General features: G+C 39.7%; 1 protein-coding gene and 1 non-coding gene across 2 annotated transcripts in view; one reads left to right on the top strand and one right to left on the bottom strand.

Moving 5' to 3' along the window:
* MAN1C1 (mannosidase alpha class 1C member 1) overlaps positions 1-18698 on the bottom strand; it is a 145300-nt gene that overhangs the window by 87801 nt on the left and 38801 nt on the right. The window lies entirely within an intron of this gene.
* Positions 3020-3133, top strand: LOC134503754 (U6atac minor spliceosomal RNA). Its single transcript, XR_010068587.1, has one exon. It is a non-coding gene; the product is annotated as a U6atac minor spliceosomal RNA (small nuclear RNA).

Here is an 18698-nt window from a genome sequence, read left to right as displayed (position 1 = left end):
GTCCCTCTTTATCTCAGGTTAAAGGCGAAGGAGGTGGAAACGTGCCTGTTGGTTCTGCCCCCACCTCCAAGGAGGAAGCTGAGGATAGAAGCCCTCCTGATCTGCTCTGCCTGTAGCTAATGGAATACAGAGCCCAGAGCAAGCAGAGGGAAGCGACGTGGCATTTGGTAGCTGAAGGGGAGAGCCAGGGATCTCCACACTTTGCACACGGTTCAAGCTGTTAGACTGCCGAAGAGTCAGAGGGCTCCCCTCCACTGAGGGCTGAAGCTTCATCCTTTCTGTCCTCTGTGATTTGTTTGGTGTTCGTTTCTTTCACCAGAGAGTTCAAGTCAATCCATCAATGTCGGAGGTAAAAAAGCTGGCGCAGAGAGCAGAGTCAATTATCTACCACTCACAGATAACCCTACAAATCTACTTGTGTGTTACTAAAGGTACTGTTTAGCAAATTTACATGCAGTGTGACACTATGTCCTGGGGCAAAGACAGGACGCCCTGAGCTGCTCTTACCATCAATGTACAAAGCCGCCACTGACCAGCGCAATAGCTAAGCTTAAAACCTTGCCCAGATGCTTTTCTTCGACTAGAGTTCATTATTGATAGGCAATTCAGGGAAAAATGGCTGACTGCCAGCAAAAAGCAGGGGACAGAGCTGGGTTAAGCACCCCCGCTTTCCATCATCCGCAACCATCCTGCTCCTCCTATGCACAGAGTAAGATGACACTGATGGATTATTAATCGTGCGAAGCAATCTTATGAATGTGCCCTTTTACCCATAATATATATTTATTTACTTCCCTTACTTGGTGCCCTCTAGAGCAGTGTCTCTCAACCTTGGCCACTTTAAGATGTGTGGACTTCAACTCCCAGAATTCCCCAGCCAGCATGGCTGGCTGGGGAATTCTGGGAGTTGAAGTCCACACATCTTAAAGTGGCCAAGGTTGAGAGACACTGCTTTAGATGTATTGACATTACAGTGTTACAATACCCAGCATTCCCAGTTAATGTTCACAGGGAATTCTGGGAGATGTATTCAGTGGTCCCGAGGCATGAGATGAAAAGCTGCCCCATGGTATGTTGAAGGAGGAGATGGACCAAATTGATTAAGCCCTGGTTTGTGCCTTATTTCTCTCTCCAAAGCCCAGCATCTGGTAAGACTCACATTAATTAGTGCAGGCAACAAAATAAAATAAAGCAGTGTTTGCTTTAGGGATTTCAGAGGAGGTTGTTTGTGAAGAGGAAAAAATTCCTCTTCCAAAGCAGATTTTCACAAAGACGGTCATATAAATAAGGAGAAATACTGTACTGTATAGGCAACACAGTCCGATTAGAATTGGGGGAGGGGGTGGAATTATTAAGGTTTCAAGGTCGAGCATGGGATTAACTGCTGTGCAAAACTGAATTTACTAACAAAAATTCAACCTCCTGTATACGGCTCCCAAGTATAAGTAGTTTATCTAACTCTGGATTTTCATGCAACTCTTTTTTTCCTAAGCCAATGTATGTTATTTACCAATTATCCTAAATAATGAATGGGTTAAGGCCTAGTGACTGGGGAATTCTGAAGCTGAAGTCCACACATCTTAAAAATTGCTGAGGTTGAAAAACACTGGGTTAGGATAAAAAGTTTAATTAATTCCATGGTTTTGAAAATGATTTGGAACAAGTGTTTGGAACCTCATACAACCCCCCCCCCTCCTCTGTTAAAGCAGCCCATCTTTATGAAGGCTTTGTTGCACATCTGAAAAAAAAAGGTATTGCTGCTTTAAGAACTGCCTCTTTAAAGCAGCTGCCTCTTTTTTTGAGGCAAATGGAGAACCGAGATGAGGTTCTATGCCTGGACAGAGACCAAAGCGTTTCTTCTGAAGTGTTTTTGAAGCCTGCACAGCCAGCTTAGAGATAACTTTAGAATTTTAAATATTTTAAATAATTAAATTCTCCTGCAAAACTTGCCAGACCTCAACCTTAGAACATCTGGCTGCACTTTCCTATACTAATGCACCACTGGGCATAGCTAAATGATAAAAGAAAGGGTTTAAAAAGTGACTAGCAAAATGAATGACCACATTTTAAAAGTTGTTCCCTAATTAACATTAATTGTGCACCTCTGTCCCTCAAACCAGTGTCACAAAAAGAGTCCTCTCCTAAGGTTTCAGGGGTACCCTAGAGTGTGTCCAACATCTGGAGCCAAGTCATGATTTTTACTGTGAGAAGAGGAAAAATTATACCGTTGCAGGGCAAACATAATAAGCGTACATATAATATAAAGTAAGTGAAATTCAGTTTTCATTCTGACCCTGCTCACTTTTGGGAATCTAGCCTTTTGCACGTGGGTCTGTACTCTCCTCTATGCCAGATTCAATAAAAGTGAGGTGCAAAAACCTATTTTCATTTCAGCTGCCACTCAAAGCTAGAAGATTAATTATTTTATACCAGTAAGATTCTTTTTCAGGGATTCGGGAAGTTTGGCTGGGCTCTTTCAGGGAATTTAGGTGGGCAAGCCAAGAGATTTACTTTATAAAGCTTTTCAGGGTTCTGCTTTTTCCCCCCAGCCCTTTTATGCTGGTTTCTAAGTAACTGTTTTTAAGATTTTTATTTCTTCTATGTAATGTTGTAAAGTATTTTGTGGCCTCTTTTCGGAGATACAAGACTGCCTATAAATCTTTCTATTTAAGATAAGTCTTGTCTTGGTGCCTGCTTGAAGTCACTTTGTCAAGATGTCTTTGAAAACTGGGTTCATATTAAAACAGAAACAAAAACAGAATGTTCTGGTTTTGCATTGTTCTATCTCTTGTGTGTTGACTCTTGAATATATTATATGCCAAATCCTTAAGCAGATTAACACTGCCTTCTGAGTGGGCACTTCTGCTTATTGAAATTGTAAATTAACTCCAAAGGGGACTTTGTAGGAGAGCCATGTTAATCTACGGTAGCAAAAAATCAGGAGTCTGGTAGCACCTTTTCCAACCAACACATTTTATTAAACAGCATAAAGCTCACTTCATCGGCTGCATCTTCATACGTGTATGAAATGAGAGAAGGTTTGCACTCCCCTTGACGAGGATGGAAGAGGTCCCTGCAGCTGGTGCAACAATACATACAGTTCCTTCCAAAGGAGGAAAATCTAACATTTTTTCCTTTAATATCCTCTGTAAAATGCCCTGTGTTGAGGCCCAGTTAAATAGATTCTTCCTTTTATGCAGCCAGCTAATTAAAATGAGACTGGTGATGACCCAGCAAAATGCAGCCTAAAAGCCTTGAATCAGATTGCAAGTTTTATTTATTTGATATTGTGCTTATGGTGCTTTGGATATATCAAGAAACAGCATTTGCTCAAATATCCCATTCACCCTGGACATCACAGCTCTGGGCTGATCAACACTCCCTGCACCTGAAATGAGTTTGGGTGTCTTGGGATCAATGAGTAAGCAAGTTGGGATATAGCACTTCCTACGTTTTGTCCAGTTACCCATCATCTGAAAGATTCCCTACATTATTCATGAACAAGAATATAGAAGTGCAATATAATAATCCCTTGATTATAAAAATGGGTGAAGGAAACCTTTCACAATTTTGCATATGGTGATTCTATGAAGCTGTGAAGGCAACTCATGGCCCCCCAGTAGAGTCTCAACCAACAAGTCCCATTGCCTCTAAAAAAACTCTTCTCTCCCTTGGATGCTATGCAAACCCTGCCATTGTGGCTTATCCAATAAACTACACTTAAACAAGACATAGCTGATATGTTATGTGAACCAGGTCAGAGAGATTACTTGTACAGAATGCTAATACCCTTAGTGGCATATTCTTGTATTGCTGAAAAAAGATTTCTGCCCAAACAACCGAAATAACCTGAGGAAGCTTTTATCAAGACTAAAAATATATAAATGTTTACTCCAGGCCAGCCTTTCCTATCAGTGCTACTAGGCTCTTTGACAGACACCTAAAACAGAGTGATTTTTGCCACGCATGGGTTTCATAGAGTCCTCTTTAGCAAGATTTATTGAGATGAATGAGGTGGGGTTACAAGGATTCCAGTAACTGAACTATTTTCTATTTAGGACTAATTTGTCCCTATGGTTATTAAGGCATCAACTTTTTGCCTATGGCCTGGAGAGAATCAACTCTCGCTGCTTATAATGGAGAAGGTTGAGCAGCTGGCCTTTTGTACTGCAGCCTCCTGAATCTTTATTATTCTGGGAACCAATCCGTACAAGTTCCTCCTAATGTGCCAGGCCACAGTACCCATAATTCCCTACCCCAACCTTTCCTTCTGATCCCAGCTGGTGTACAGTTCATGTTCCAGGCTCTTCCAACCAAAGGGAAGGGCAGAATGAGTGTAACATAGGTTCTGGGCCTGGGTATTATCATCCTATTTCTACTTTTAAGGCTTCAGAACAATTTTTGTGACAAGATGGCAACAGCATATAATACATAAAAATAAGCAATCAGCATCACTGTTCCTGTAGACTTAATATAGAAAGCTAAGCAGCTAAATATAACATACATATTGTACGGTTGCCTTTACACCTCATTTTAAATAACAACAAGGAGAAACCAAGTGGGTAAGGTATATTTCCTAACTCTCTCCACCCAAATCTCCCTCTAGAGCAATGTTCTCCAACTGTGGCAACTACCAGAATTCTCCAGCCCGCCTTCTTAAAGTTGCTAGGGTTGAGAAACACTGCTCTTGAGGTTAGAGAACCAAGTCCTTGGCCACGCCACCACTGTTCGCCAACTTCGCATTAGCCCAAGAAAGTGGATTTGGGAGGAGGCACCTAAGAAGGCTCTAGAAAGGGTGGAGGACAAAGGGAAGAAAGGAAGAAAGGAGTGAGCTATGCTGTGCAACATTAAATATTTCCAAGGGGGCCAATTCTGCAGGATCCCTAGTAATGAGAACCCATTTACATGGATTTCCTAGCAACCATTAGAGCTACAAACTCGATTTTAAAAAAATGAAGGATGCACTTCTACGGAAGCTACAAAGAACCTGATAGAACAGAAGCCATCTAGGGACCATACATTAATGAACAGCGAACAAGAATAAGCAGGATTCCAGGTCAGGAGATGCTAATAGCAAAAGGAGCATAAGGTGGGTGGGCATTCCTATTAAAAAGTGTAATTGTAAATAATTCCAGGGAGGGAGCAGAATAAGCAAATGTGACTGCAATAAAAACTTGCTGAAGATGAAAAAATGGATGTATCTAGGAAGTGAAAGGTGAGGCAGATCACCAAGGAAGAATGCAAAGAATCATGATGCCAACTGCTTAATAAAGATGGCAAAATGCTAAGAGCCTACAAAGGAAAGGCAGAACTGTTCAATTCCTGTTTTGGTTCTGTCTTCTCCAAAATGGCAATTGTGAAGCAATAAAGGGGCAGGATTGAAGCTGGAGACTGATAGAGACATAGTCAGAGAATACCTTTTGAATCAGTCTGAATCTCCTAGCTGATGCCCTAGCTGAATCTTTATGTATTTTTTCTTAGTAATCCTGGAGAATGGATGAAGTGGCCAATAACTGGAGGATGACAAATGTGGTTCCTATCTTCACAAAGGCAAAAAAAGAGGAGGAACTGTGAAATAACAGGTGAGTCAATGTGACATCAATTCCTGGGAAGATTCTGGTACAGATCATAAAACCAATACTCTTTAAGCACCTTGAAAGCAACATGGTAATTACCAGAATTTAGCATAGATTTGTCAAGAACAGTATTTCCAGACCAACCTGATTTCGTTTAGTAACTTCCTTAATAAGTTGTCAACAAACTATTGTAATATATCTTGATTTCAACAAAGCATTTGACGAGGCACTCCATTGTTAGCAAGCTAGTTAAGTGTGTGTTGGATGGCATGACAATGAAGTGGATACATAGCTGGCTTAAGATCATATCCAAAGAATGCTCATCCGTGGTTCTTCATTAAACTGGAGAGAGGTATTTAGTGAGACGTCAAAAGGTTCAACTGTAGACGCAGTGCTTTTCAGCATTTTTATTAATGACCTGAATGAGGAGGTGAAGGGAATGTTTATCAAACTTGCAAGTAACAGAGAATTGGGTGAGGTAGCTAATACCTTAGCAGATCTAAATAAAATTCAAAACCATCTTAACAGATTGGAAAACAGGCTGGAAATAACAGACTGAAATTTAGCAAAGACAAATGCAAAGCCTGCCCTTTGGAAACAGCAAACATTGATATATCTCTAGTCAGGGAAGAGAAGATGTGACCTGGAAGAATGTCACCTGTGGCATATCAAGATGTCTTCGCTATTACTTTGGACTGCAAGATACGGAGTAATGGATTAAAGTTAGAGAAAGGCAGATTTTGACTGAATGTTAGCAAAATAAAATTCTTAGTGGATAGCGGGACCAAAGACTTCGAGATCTGGACAGCCATCGGTCAGGAACGTTTTAATCTGGATTCCTGCACTGATTGGCCCCAATGGCCTCTTCCAATCCTATGATTCTTTTCTATTATGTACTATTATGGTTCTATACTATTTTTTTAAAATGCATATAGTACTATTAGTAATAGTAGAAAGCTGCTTGTTCCTCCTCCATGGTTGTAAAATCTAATGCTCTGAAGTAAGAACCTTGTGGGGTTCCCATGGGAAGTTACAGTAACTTATAGTAAGACAACTTGAATGGCTAAAAGTCAGCAAGAATTTAAAGCAATTAAATTAGCTTGCACTTGATGTGAAGAAGGCAAGCCATTAAAGCACAAAGGAGAAACCCTGAGGGCATGTGATAAAGAGATAGATTGACGTTAAATTCCTTATCAAAGAAGGAATTACTGTGGTCTTACATCTAAAATGTACAGGTCTAATCCAAGACCAGCAGGAGTTCCAGCAGCGATGGTCTGACTTAGATGCACTTCCAGAAGCCAAAGTCATCAGCGTGATAAAAAGTCTGCAAGTGGCAAAGCTTCTCCCAGACTGTTCACTTTCAAGGAATACTGCATTTCTTCATACATGTGCAAATCAGGGTGCGTTTGTGTGTGCCCACATAAGAACAGACCAAGGCCTCAGATAAAGTGAACCTTCTCTAGCATGCAAGCTTTGTAAGTGTGAGAAGTTCACACACAGTACATTTTGTTTGATTGTGGTTTTTGTATAAGGACTAATTAGTAAGCCATAAGAAAGTCAGTCTGGTCTAGTGGTGAAGGCCCCAGGCTAGAAACCGGGAGACTGTGAGTTCTAGTCCCTCCTTGGGCACGAAGCCAGCTGGGTGACCCTGAGCCAGTCCCTCTCTCTCAGCCCTTGGAAGGAGGCAATGGCAAACCACTTCCGAAAAACCTTGCCAAGAAAACTGCAGGGACTTGTCCAGGCAGTCTCCAAGAATCAGACACGACTGAATGGATTAAAAAAAAAGTGTGAAGTAAGTCACATCCATCCATACTTTAGACTACCAAATGCAAATTCATTCATAACCTGCTACGGAGAAGTCTCGGGAAAAAAACCATCTGTTAATTCCACAACTTGCCTAAACAGCCTTCCCTAACTTACTGCTCTTCAGATGTGTTGGGATTATACCCTGCAGAGTTTCCAGCTATCCTGAAATCACCTGAAGAGTTGTCCTCCCTAAGAGGAATTTCAAAAACTGAATATCAGCGTTCATCAATCCTGGTTTAGTCCCATCAGTTAATATACTTTTACCAACAGTATTTGCAGGATGGGGAGAAACATGATGCAGGTATGCTTGGCTCCTGGTGTGAATAGGTTTTTCAGCCTGGATATTTTGTATTTTAACATCTCCCCACCTTTTGGAGGGGGGGGCTATAACTACATTTTTAATAAACAAACAAACAAACAAACAAACATCTGTTTTAGCCCCATCTGTTAATATGCTCGTAACCAGCAGCATTTGCATGATGGAGAGAAAGCTAGACATTCAGCCAAGAGTGCTGCATACCTAGAAAATGTTGGAGAATGCAAGTGAACTATGAAGGTCTTTGCGCTTCACAGGAAAATTATCAAGGCTGTTCCAAGCTGTCTCCCCCCCCCCCCCACCTTTTAAGTGACATTTGACTAAAAGATTTTGCTCAGCCAAGCAGGAACTAAACTGCCACAGACTTTTTACTCCTTCTTAATTCGAAAGCCTGCAGAGAGTGGAACGCAGATCCAGTGCACCAAAACAGGTTACTAGGCAACACTGCAAAATGGACAGCAACATAAATAATCCATTCTAAAGTAATTACGTTTTTCATAATTAAAGATTATAATAAATCCAATAGATCCCAACAGGAACTTTCAGCAATTCAGGCACGTGGCAGCTTTTACCTGTTTCATCTAATATATTAGTAACTAACATTTAATGATAAAACACTTTATCATTTATCACTTTATCATTTATTACTTTTTCACATAAAAACAGATGAGGTTTAAATTTAGGAGAACTTTGGACACACAGCCACTAGCCTCTGCATTAACTAACAGCCCTTGGGTAGATCCTTCTTTAAAATGGCATCTACAAGCATGTGCTGGACTCCAAAACTGGGGCTCAGTTGCCAGCACAGCTCTCAGTCTTTATCATACCCCAGTTCTCAAAAAAGCCATAAGGTTTACTTAACAGAACTAGATCAGGAATCTGGTGGTACCTTTTCCAACTAACAGATTTTATTAAAAGATATAAGCTTTTGTGAGCCAAAGTTGTCATTCGCAACTGATGAAGACAACACTAGAAATTACATTTTAATGAAGAAACTGGACAGGATGCAAGGCAAGGATTTTTTTTTAAAGCTATGTTTTGAGCAATTCAAGAAAGAAGTCAAAAGTCTGCACTATTTTGACATCTCGGTTGCTCCTAATAAACTTTATTGCCACCTATGTTTTACAAATTTGCTTATAGACCAATATCATTTCTTTTGGCTTTTTGGGGTACCTTGGAGACAAGAAATTTTGACAATCCAGAGGAAAATTATTTTCTTCTACTTGAAGACGGGACTTTTGTTAGCGGCTTGAGGGAATGATCCTCTCAGAAAGTTGCATTACCCAAGCTTTATCATTCCTAAGCTTAAATGTCTACGTTTCCTAGTATTAAAAATTGCTTTTTGGTCTCTTTGTTTTAACTTCTTAGACCTCCAGCTTGGCCATCTCCATATCACCAGCAAGCCTTTGTTGCCCTGAAGAGAAATGTGTTAGACCAAATAGAAATAGGGATTTTTTTCTTATATAGCTACCCAGCCTCACAAACCACATCCACAGGGTCAGGAATCAAGTCATTTTGGCCACCAAGCAGCTGTCTGTGTTTGGCAGGCTAGGAGCAGGACAGCCTGTGGAGAGGACCATGCGCAAAATCAATTGTTCATGCGTCTTTCTCCTGGTCCTATCTTCCAAACCGCCAAATCCTTATAGGCTTATTTTTGGAAAATAGTTGCAGATCTCTGGCATGGCACTGTCTGAGCTGCAAGACTAATGAGCAAAGGGCTTCACATACTCCCAGCACGGCTTAAACATTATATACTGCATTATGCTGGGATTACTGTACAGCTGTGACCCAGACATGGCCCAAATTGTTCTGTGCCCTTGAATAACAATACCAGGGAAAGGGAACTAACAGCTGAACATAAAGTGCCCAGCCAAATCCTAAAAGTAGCAACCCTTCTTTAAATAAGGAGTCCTTAAATGAGTAATATGGATCTCACAGCGGGGAACGTGGCACGTGGGCCAGAGATACAGAAACAAGGAACCAAAAATACAAGAAGCCAGCCAAAACAAAACAAAACAAAACAAAACAAAACAAAACAAAACAAAAAAACCTGCCACCACATATGTTTCTAGCTGTGATTTGGCAGCGGACCTCTAACCACCTAGAAAAATGGGTAGAACTTAACTGGTTTTATTACCTATAAATGGAAGCATCTGGATGTAAGGACACTATTTCTCTTTGAGCAGGGTGAACAGTTTAGATCAGGGTTTCAACCTTAGCAGCTTTACGATGTGAGGACTTCAACTCCCAGAATTCCCCAGCCAGCCATGGCTGGCTGGGGAATTCTGGGAGTTGAAGTCCAGACATCTTAAAGCTGCTAAGATGGAGAAACCCTGGTTTAGATCATAAAATATAGGAACATGGGGAGAACAGGTCACGTTAGTTTTTTAAAAGAAATTTTTTTGCCTTTAATTAGCAAAGCGGAACGAAGAAAATAGAAGAGGGAAAGAAAAGAAAAACAAAAGAGACAGCAACCCAACTATCTTATCTCTCTACCTATCTATATGGACTTCTCATACATGTATGTACACATACAAAATTTTACCTAACCGTTTCAATCATTGTAACTGTCCGTCCATGACCTACGTCCGCAAGCAGCTCATTCAGAAGTTGCACTTACCACCAGATCTTCAATCCAAGAACTAATTCATCTTTCCATCATCGAAGACTGGATGTCCAAAAATAGTAAGCATTGTCTCGAGTCAAATTAATATACATAATTATGCCTTCCAAGAGGTTTATGTATATTTATGGCTGTTCACCTAGATCTAGATAACATAAGCTATAGGGAGATGATAGCTACGTCTCTTGTACGTTGGTTGGTTTGTTTGTTTTATTAATCAAATTTGACCACTGCCCATCTCCCCCAAAAGAGGGACTTTTTAAAGTTACAGTTTAGCCCAAAATAGAAGACAGAGAAAAAACATTTCCTAGCAGTTAAGAAATGGCTCTTTTTTTTTTTTTTTTTTTACAAACTTGGTACAGGCCTTCACTTTTTGTATTAACACACAGATTCTTTTTCACCCCTATAATGATACAACTTTAATAATATTAAAGTTATTCGAATTTCACAGCTGAGCAGTAGTCTACAATCTTATATTTACTCCAAGCGGGTCCTGCTAAATTAAATGAAACTCTTGCCAAGCAAAGCTGTACAGAATTAAACCCCAGTTCTGACTTAAGACAAGAAAACTGGAAGGACAAAAATAATACTAATCCATTTCTCTCTGGGAACAGAAATGGAGCTCTGGGGCTGGTTTTATATTATTTTTATTTTCCTAAAACATCTCATGCCTTTCTGGCAAAGAAGGGTCATTCAAGGCAGATTACGACATTTACAAATCATCATTTTGGAAAAACGATATGAATCAACTAACCGAGGTCACAGAGCAGCAGTTAGACCTTGACCATGAGACAAACCCATACCTGCCATATATAGGAAAAAGTGACTAGAATAATAATTTTAGAATAAAATTCTTTCATGAACAAATAACAAAGAGGATAACTTGTGTTTCACAAGACAAGATATTCCATCAATTGGGCACAATCACCTAAAAGTTCCTAAGTATTCCTAAGTTCCTAAAAAAAAGTTCCTTAAAAAGTTCCCAAGTTCCAAATTTGATTAATAAATAAATAAGTGTGCAAAGAACTGAAAGTAACGATCATGCTTCTCTGCCATAAGGACTAGAAGCTTGATATGGTACCAAACGTTTGTTTTAAACAAGTGCGGATCTCAGCTTAGTGTGTGCTAAATTCTATTCCAGTTTCGGAAATGAGATCCTCGGCATATGTAATACTTGCAGAGGAAACAGCCCTTGTCTTTAACTTCAACTTCCATATGCACATTTATCCTTCCCAAAAATGGTTTAAGTAGAATCTGAAAGCTTGCCAATCTTGGCCCGAAGTATAAATACAGTTCCAATATTTATTTATCCTTAAATACTAGACAGATATGGAAAGCTGTTTACTTTAAACACTGTTGTTACTCGCAAAACGAATACATTATTATAATGTTCAGGCAGTGAGGGGAAGGTGGCTTTCTGCTTTCCCTGGGCAAGCCGCCAAACAATTTAAGTTCCCTGCTTCGCATACTATTTATAATTATTAATACATTATTAATAAATAAATGGGGCAAATGAGTTGGAAAAGATAGCTTTATCTATAGTTGGAAGGATTCAATATTGCAAATTAGAAGCAGAGCTACAAGCAATCCTGATGTGCTAATCTCCTAAATATAAAAACAGGGTGAGTGCTTGGGAATTTCCCCCCCAAAGTAGGAAGTTGTTCAACATCATATTCTCCCCCATAAAGGAAAGAGTCCCAATAAAACTGTATGATTATTCTGAGTAAATCGATTTTTCCATCTAGAAAGATGGAAGGTCTACAGTTAAGTTCTGCTAGGACAACTGCACCACAACATCTCTGGTGAAATTTGTGGATTTCTATAGTGCAGTGTTTTTCAAACTTGGCAATTTTAAGATGCGTGGATTTCAATTCCCAGAATTCCCCAGCCAGCCATTCTGGAAGTTGAAGTCCACGCATCTTAAAGTTGCCAAGTTTGAAAAACACTGCTATAGCGGTTGAGTAGACTTCGAAGAAAGCTGCAGTTTCTTCTCAGTTTTATCTAATCACACTTCCAAAGAACTTGGGGAAGCTATGCTGCGGAAGAAAAACCGTGGCATGGAAAATGGGCTTATTTCTGGCAGTTACTGTAAAATAGGGACTTTCAAACTTTTGCAGGCTGGGCAACCTGTGTGTTAAAAAAAAAAAAAAGAAAAGAAAAATCCTGGAATTTCTTATCAAGAGGCAAAGCTGTCCTGATAAAACATTGGCTGAAAAATTAAAGTTGTGCTTGCTGTAATTTATTTAGGCAAATTGATATATTAAAGTTATTTGAACTTCACAAAAATGGATGTCCCCCAATTCTGTCCCAGAAAGTTCCTCCACTTATTCCAGGTACACAAAGTAAATCTGTTTATTTTTAATTGTTTATTATAAATGCAAAGGTAATGTTTTCAATGTATAAAAATTAAATGCTGAGTTTCACAATTATGTGGGAGGTTAATGTTTTAACCAAACCAATCAATGCTGAGTAACTGGAATGTGGTTGCTTTTCCTTGAAAAAGTTGCTATGGACAACCCTGGCTGCATTCAAGTGAACTTTCCCCCCCTAATCTCTCATGAAACCCCATCATGTTCTCATAGAACACCAGGGTTCTACAGAATACAGTTGAAATACCCTATTGTAGAACCATTTCATGCAATTTGGTCACAAGCTGCTTTGATCAGTTGATTAATTATGTGCCATCAAGTCGTTTTTGATTCTTAGCAGCCACATAGACAGATATTCTCCATGACAATCTGTCCCCAATCTGGTCTTTCAGATCTTCCAGTGGTGCACTCACCGCCACTGTAACTGAGTTCCTCCACCTGTCTGCTGGTCGTCCTCTTCTTCTCTTTCCTTCCACCTTTCCCACCATTAGTGTCAGGGCCAGCCCAAGAACGACAAAGAATCAGTCCAGCCAAACTTCAGTTCTTTATTTGCTAACACCATGTAGACAGAATCTTGCCAGACTAAAGCAACTCTACCTAACTTAAGGGGAAAGAACCTGGGAAGGCTCTAGGTGGGGCTATTCTGAACATACTAGTCTTCCCACAACTGCCTCCTGGACTATGTCTCCTCTTATCTTGTCCCCTTCTTGGAATGTGCTCCCTCCTTTCTGAAAACCAGTGGCATTACCAAAATCCACCACAATTACAGCCTTTTCCAGAGAGGTGGTCTCTGCATAATGTCCAAAGGAGGATAATTTGAGCCTGGTCATTTGTGCCTCGAGGGAGATCTCTGGATTGATTTGTTCAATGATCCATTGGCTTGTTTTCTTGGTGGTCCACCGTATTCTCAGAAGTCTTCTCCAACATAGGAGACTTCTGGTGAAGACATGGCAAACTGATGTCCATGAAGGAGCAGGGACAGCATTATGGCTGAAATCGGCAGCTGGATACAGGATCTGGGCTGGCAAAATCTCTCCAGAGAAAGGAGAGATCATAAGATCCCCCATACATACTTCGGACAGCTGCTCCTTGTGAGTAGATGGCAGGAACCAAGGTTTTTGCAGTCGGCTTATGAGTCGAGCGGTTGGGAGTCAAGGGATTCCACCTAAGCTCACAATTGTAATGTAGCCTATATGGACATAAAGTCTGGCTGAGCCTCATTTCTTAATCACTTTTGGAATTACTTTTTTACTGCCTTTTAAATATTGAGAACCTTCGGAATGGCAAGTCTTATTGCATTCACTGGGTGAGTTTCCTTCAATCCTTAGCGAAAGAAGTTTTAAGTACGAATTTAAGGATTTCCCCCCCTCTGGATTAAACAGCAAAAGGGTGATTGGAGTGTTGATTTTGGAAAGTTATAAGCGGACTAAAGGTCCTGATGGATTTGAAATAAGATTTTGAAATTAATTATAAGAATCCTTCCCATGGGAAACTGCTGATGTTTTAAAATCTTAAAAGAAAAAAAAATAGAATGGGACTTTGAACCTTGGACACTAGCGGGAACCAGAAGGAACTAAAGATTACAATTAAAGAAGAACACCTTACTTTGACTTGCTAATACAGAATGCAGCACAATACTTTAACATTGGATGTACTGAAGGATGTTGTGAACAACGGACTCAAGTTAATTTTAAGAATGTCTGCCATTATTGATAGACTGTGTGTAAATGATGTTATGGAAGAGGAACAATTCTACCCAAGACAGAAATTTATTTAAATGTAGATTTAAAAATGACAGGCTACAAGAATGATATGGAAAAAGATGAAATATTGGATATACAAATGAAACTGGTTGATGTATTAGTAACTAAAAGGAACGTACAAATAATAAACCAGAAGAGTGACTTGGATAAACAGATGGCAAACCAAAAGAGCGACTTGGATACCTTTCTTATATTGGATTTACAAAGGAGTCCTGTTAAAGTTCTGAAGGATTTTGTGAGAAGAGACAAAAAGAATGAAAAGAAAACAAGCTCTAGGACAGTATTTGAAGGGATTAAAGATCAAATTGTCAAAGGTCAAAGGAAGGAATATAAAGTGGGTTTATTTGATCAAGGTTAAAATAGATATGTTGTTATTTCTGGCAACCCTTAATGGACTTTTATTGACTGGCACAGAATGACAAGGTTTTAAGTATTTGTTTATGGATAAGAGATATAAAAGGAAAAGGAAAGAAGACAAAGTGGGTTTATTTGATTAAGTTTGAAATAGATATGTTGTTATTTCTGGTAATCCTTAATGGATTTTTGCTGATTAGGATTCAATGGTGAGGTTTTAAGGATCTGTTCATAGATAAAACATGAGATATGGGATGAAAAGACCGTTTGTTTTGTTTTAAGAGAAGGTGGTAAGTTGCCAAAATTGTTTATACTTGTGACGAAGGGGGAAATTATTTCTTTATTTCTTTTTCTTTGCTATATATTTTTTTCTTTTTCTTTCTGCACTTTCTATTTTTTTCCTTTCTATTCTTTTTATTTTTTGTAATTTGTATTACTTTGTATATCTTTAATCTCTAATAAAATTATTATTTTAAAAAAAGGATTCTTCTCCAACATCAAAGTTCAAAAGTGTCAAAACTCTTTCTATCCTGCTTCTTCCAAGTCCAACATTCACAGTCACAGGGAATACTGTAGATTGCACAGTTCTGATCTTTGTAGGTAGCTTTCATCAGTTGTTTTTGTGCCTTCAAGTCAGTTTTGACCCCTGGAGACTGCCCGGATGAGTCTCTGCAGTTTTCTTGGCAAGGTTTTTCAGAAGTGGTTTGCCATTGCCTGCTTCCTAGGGCTGAGAGGGAGTGACTGGCCCAAGGTCACCCAGCTGGCTTTGTGCCTAAGGGGGGACTAGAACTCCCGGTCTTCCAGTTTCTAGCCTGGTGCCTTCACCACTACACCAGACTGGCTCCCCATCTTTCATCAGTACTCCCCCCCAAAAAAGGTTGGTAGCTACACATCATACTTCTCATTTTAACTATATTATGGTCACTGACCAGCATTTGGTGCAATTATTATAAGATATTACAGAGTATAAATTAAAAAGCCTGCTATCTAAAATTTGAGTTCTGGCACCAGATACCATCTACTTAGACTTAAATTCAGTCTTTCCTTTTGTAAAGGTAAAGAGGAATCAGTCTTAGTAAGATGAAAATTAATCATTATGAACTCAACTGGAATTTGAGCCAGCATCATACGCAAAGCTGATTATTAACAAGGAGAAGCCAGTTTGAAGCCAGGAGACCATGAGTTCTTAGTCCCACCTCAGGCACAAAGCCAACTGGGTGACTCTGGGCCAGTCACTCTCTCTCAGCCCTAGGAAGGAGGCAGTTGCAAACCACTTCCAAAAATCTCTCCAAGAACACCGGAAGAACTAGTTCAGACAGCCGCCAGGAGTCAAGACAGACTTAAACAGATACGTATACACGTACAAAGGTCACAGCTTGTTATATCCCACCGTAAAAAATGGCAACAGATTTTGAGAGTCCAATAAACAGCCATAATGCCCTATTAAACTTTCCAATAAAGAATCCCCATTTCAAATTTCTAATCTGTCTACTCCTTATACATAGAGATCAAGTTGCAATCGGGTTGCCAATTTTCTTTTACGGAGCTTTTTCAGATTGGTAGGAAACCATTTCTACCCATTCGTTTTGAATAGACACTCTGTGGCCAGCCTTGGAATGCAATGCAATCGCTACTGATAATTTTCTAGCTAACTTATGTTATTTGCTCAAAATGGGTCGAGCTGCCAACTATACGGTTGCAAAAGGCTGTCACATATAAGCAAATTTATGAAATCTCCCTCTTCAGCTCATAAATGTCACTTTCTAAGTGAGGTATGGGGTCATTTCTCATTCCACAGAAAACTATATTGATTTTACAAGATTAGGTAATTTGCAAAGGGCACACAGGCCTTCAAATATACAATAACCAAATATTAACATGCATTTGCACTGGGGATGTGGCATCTGGAGCCAACCAGATGCTGCTGAACTACAATGCCCACCACTGCTCCTCCCATTGGCCATGCTGGCTGGGGCAGCTGGGAATTGTAGTTCAATGACATCTAATAAATTTCCTCACCTCTGATTTTAACAGTATCGCCTTTATCCCACGAAGGAAGGGGATCAAAAGTTTTCCAGTGCTCTAAATCTAAGGCTGCCTTCCCCAGATGGCAGGCAATAGGCATTTGTTTCTTCTCCCCAAACCAACTTCACCTCTGTATTTAGTCTGAAGATCTTAAGAATATACCCTGATGTATACCCTGACTTAACCACCACCACCTCCATCTTCTTCTTTGCCTTTTGACCATCTTGTCTGATGAAGGGTTCTTGGAAAATCAAAAGCTATTCTGTAATTCTTCAGTGGCAACAGAAAATTGCAGTCTCCCCAGAGCATGCAACTGTGGTTGCACACCTAGGTTTTCATAAAACCAAGGTTTGTAAACATCTCCAAGGCAAGTCATGGGCCCCAACAATCCAGCAGTGAAGCAATGAACTCAAAGGATGCAATAAGATACAATGCAGAAGCCAGCCTCCCAGCATCTGCTTGGAATTTCATTTTAGATTTTTCCTGTTTACTCCTTATGAAACTGCATTAGACTGAAGCCTTTGGTGGGCGCAAAACCATCTCCTTCCAACACATTTGACCTTATCTGGCAGAACTCGAACCCTATTGAATTCACCTACCCTTTCAAATCAAACCAAAACCTTCCAGATATTGCGGCTGTTATTATTAAAGCTTTTGATTTTTGTACTACAAGCAACAGAACGACAAGGAAAATAAATTCCTCTCTGTCTTCAAATGCTGGACTAGCTATATTTATTTATTTATCAAATTTTATCACCGTCCATCTCCCCCTCAACAGAGAGACTATATGATCTCTCATCTTTTTTTCTTTGGTAAGAACTTTATTAGGATTTCAAGGTGAAGTTAAAATACAAAATGCAGATTACGGAAAAGCTTGACTACAGAATTAAAGAAATAAGGAAAACGAAGAAAGTGCAGAAATAGGAAGAAAATATAAAAAGAAGGTGACTTCGACCTTCTCCAACACAGATATAAATGCTCATTATACTGATTTAATCTCTTACCCTTAGTTAAACCTTGGTTAACATTATTTCTATAAAAACAGGCAATTTAATCATCAAAACCCAAAATCAGAACTTCATTTTTTTTCTGTCACCAGCAAATAGTCCAAAAGCAGTTTCCAAGTAGAAACAAATCCAGTCGTGGTATTTTCTTTTATCAATGCTGTCAATTTTATGGTCTCTCATCTGACGGATGCTTATGAGATCAGCAAGGAGAGTGATGCAATTAATATTTTACCTACTCTTTATCAACCCTCACACAGCAGCAATCAGACAACCTCGAGCAGTCTTGGAAAACTAAGCCGGGTTGGACCAGGTTCGTACTGCATTTGGCTCGGAGGCCAACCAGAGCTGTGGAACACCCTGGGAAGCACTTGCAAGAACATCACAAAAGAGGGCAATGGAGAATGACTTCCATAAATCAAAGCACATGGACATGTCCATGCCATTGTAACAAGTGAGCTTGACTCAAAGGAAACATTAACCTTTCGTTGATCCATCTTGGACAAGATGCAGGAGATCAGAGAGTACATTTTTCCCATCAAGAAGCTAAGGCAGAAGTCAAGATTAACAGTTTTACTTCATTTGTACCTGGAGCTTTTCCAAGACTGTGGGCACCAACTGTTTCTTAGCAAGCTCTGGGCCAGCATGCTGCTTTGCTTGCCAAAACCTGATCCTACTACCTTTGGAAGCCAAGAACCTGCCACATATCCAGGCTTAGGTGGTGGCAGCAGCATATTTGGCTCCGAAGGAATTGGCTGCTGGCAAAAAAAAAAACAGCTTTGTAAATGTTTGCAAATAATCTAGAAATGATTTTTAGGCTGCTTGCATTTGACACTTCACTGTTCAGATCCCTGTTCATTCT

Source organism: Candoia aspera, chromosome 10, assembly GCF_035149785.1.
Source record: "Candoia aspera isolate rCanAsp1 chromosome 10, rCanAsp1.hap2, whole genome shotgun sequence".
NCBI classification, from domain to species: Eukaryota; Metazoa; Chordata; class Lepidosauria; order Squamata; family Boidae; genus Candoia; species Candoia aspera.
Note: the sequence above shows the minus strand (reverse complement) of the source record. Positions and strands in the feature narration are given on the sequence as shown.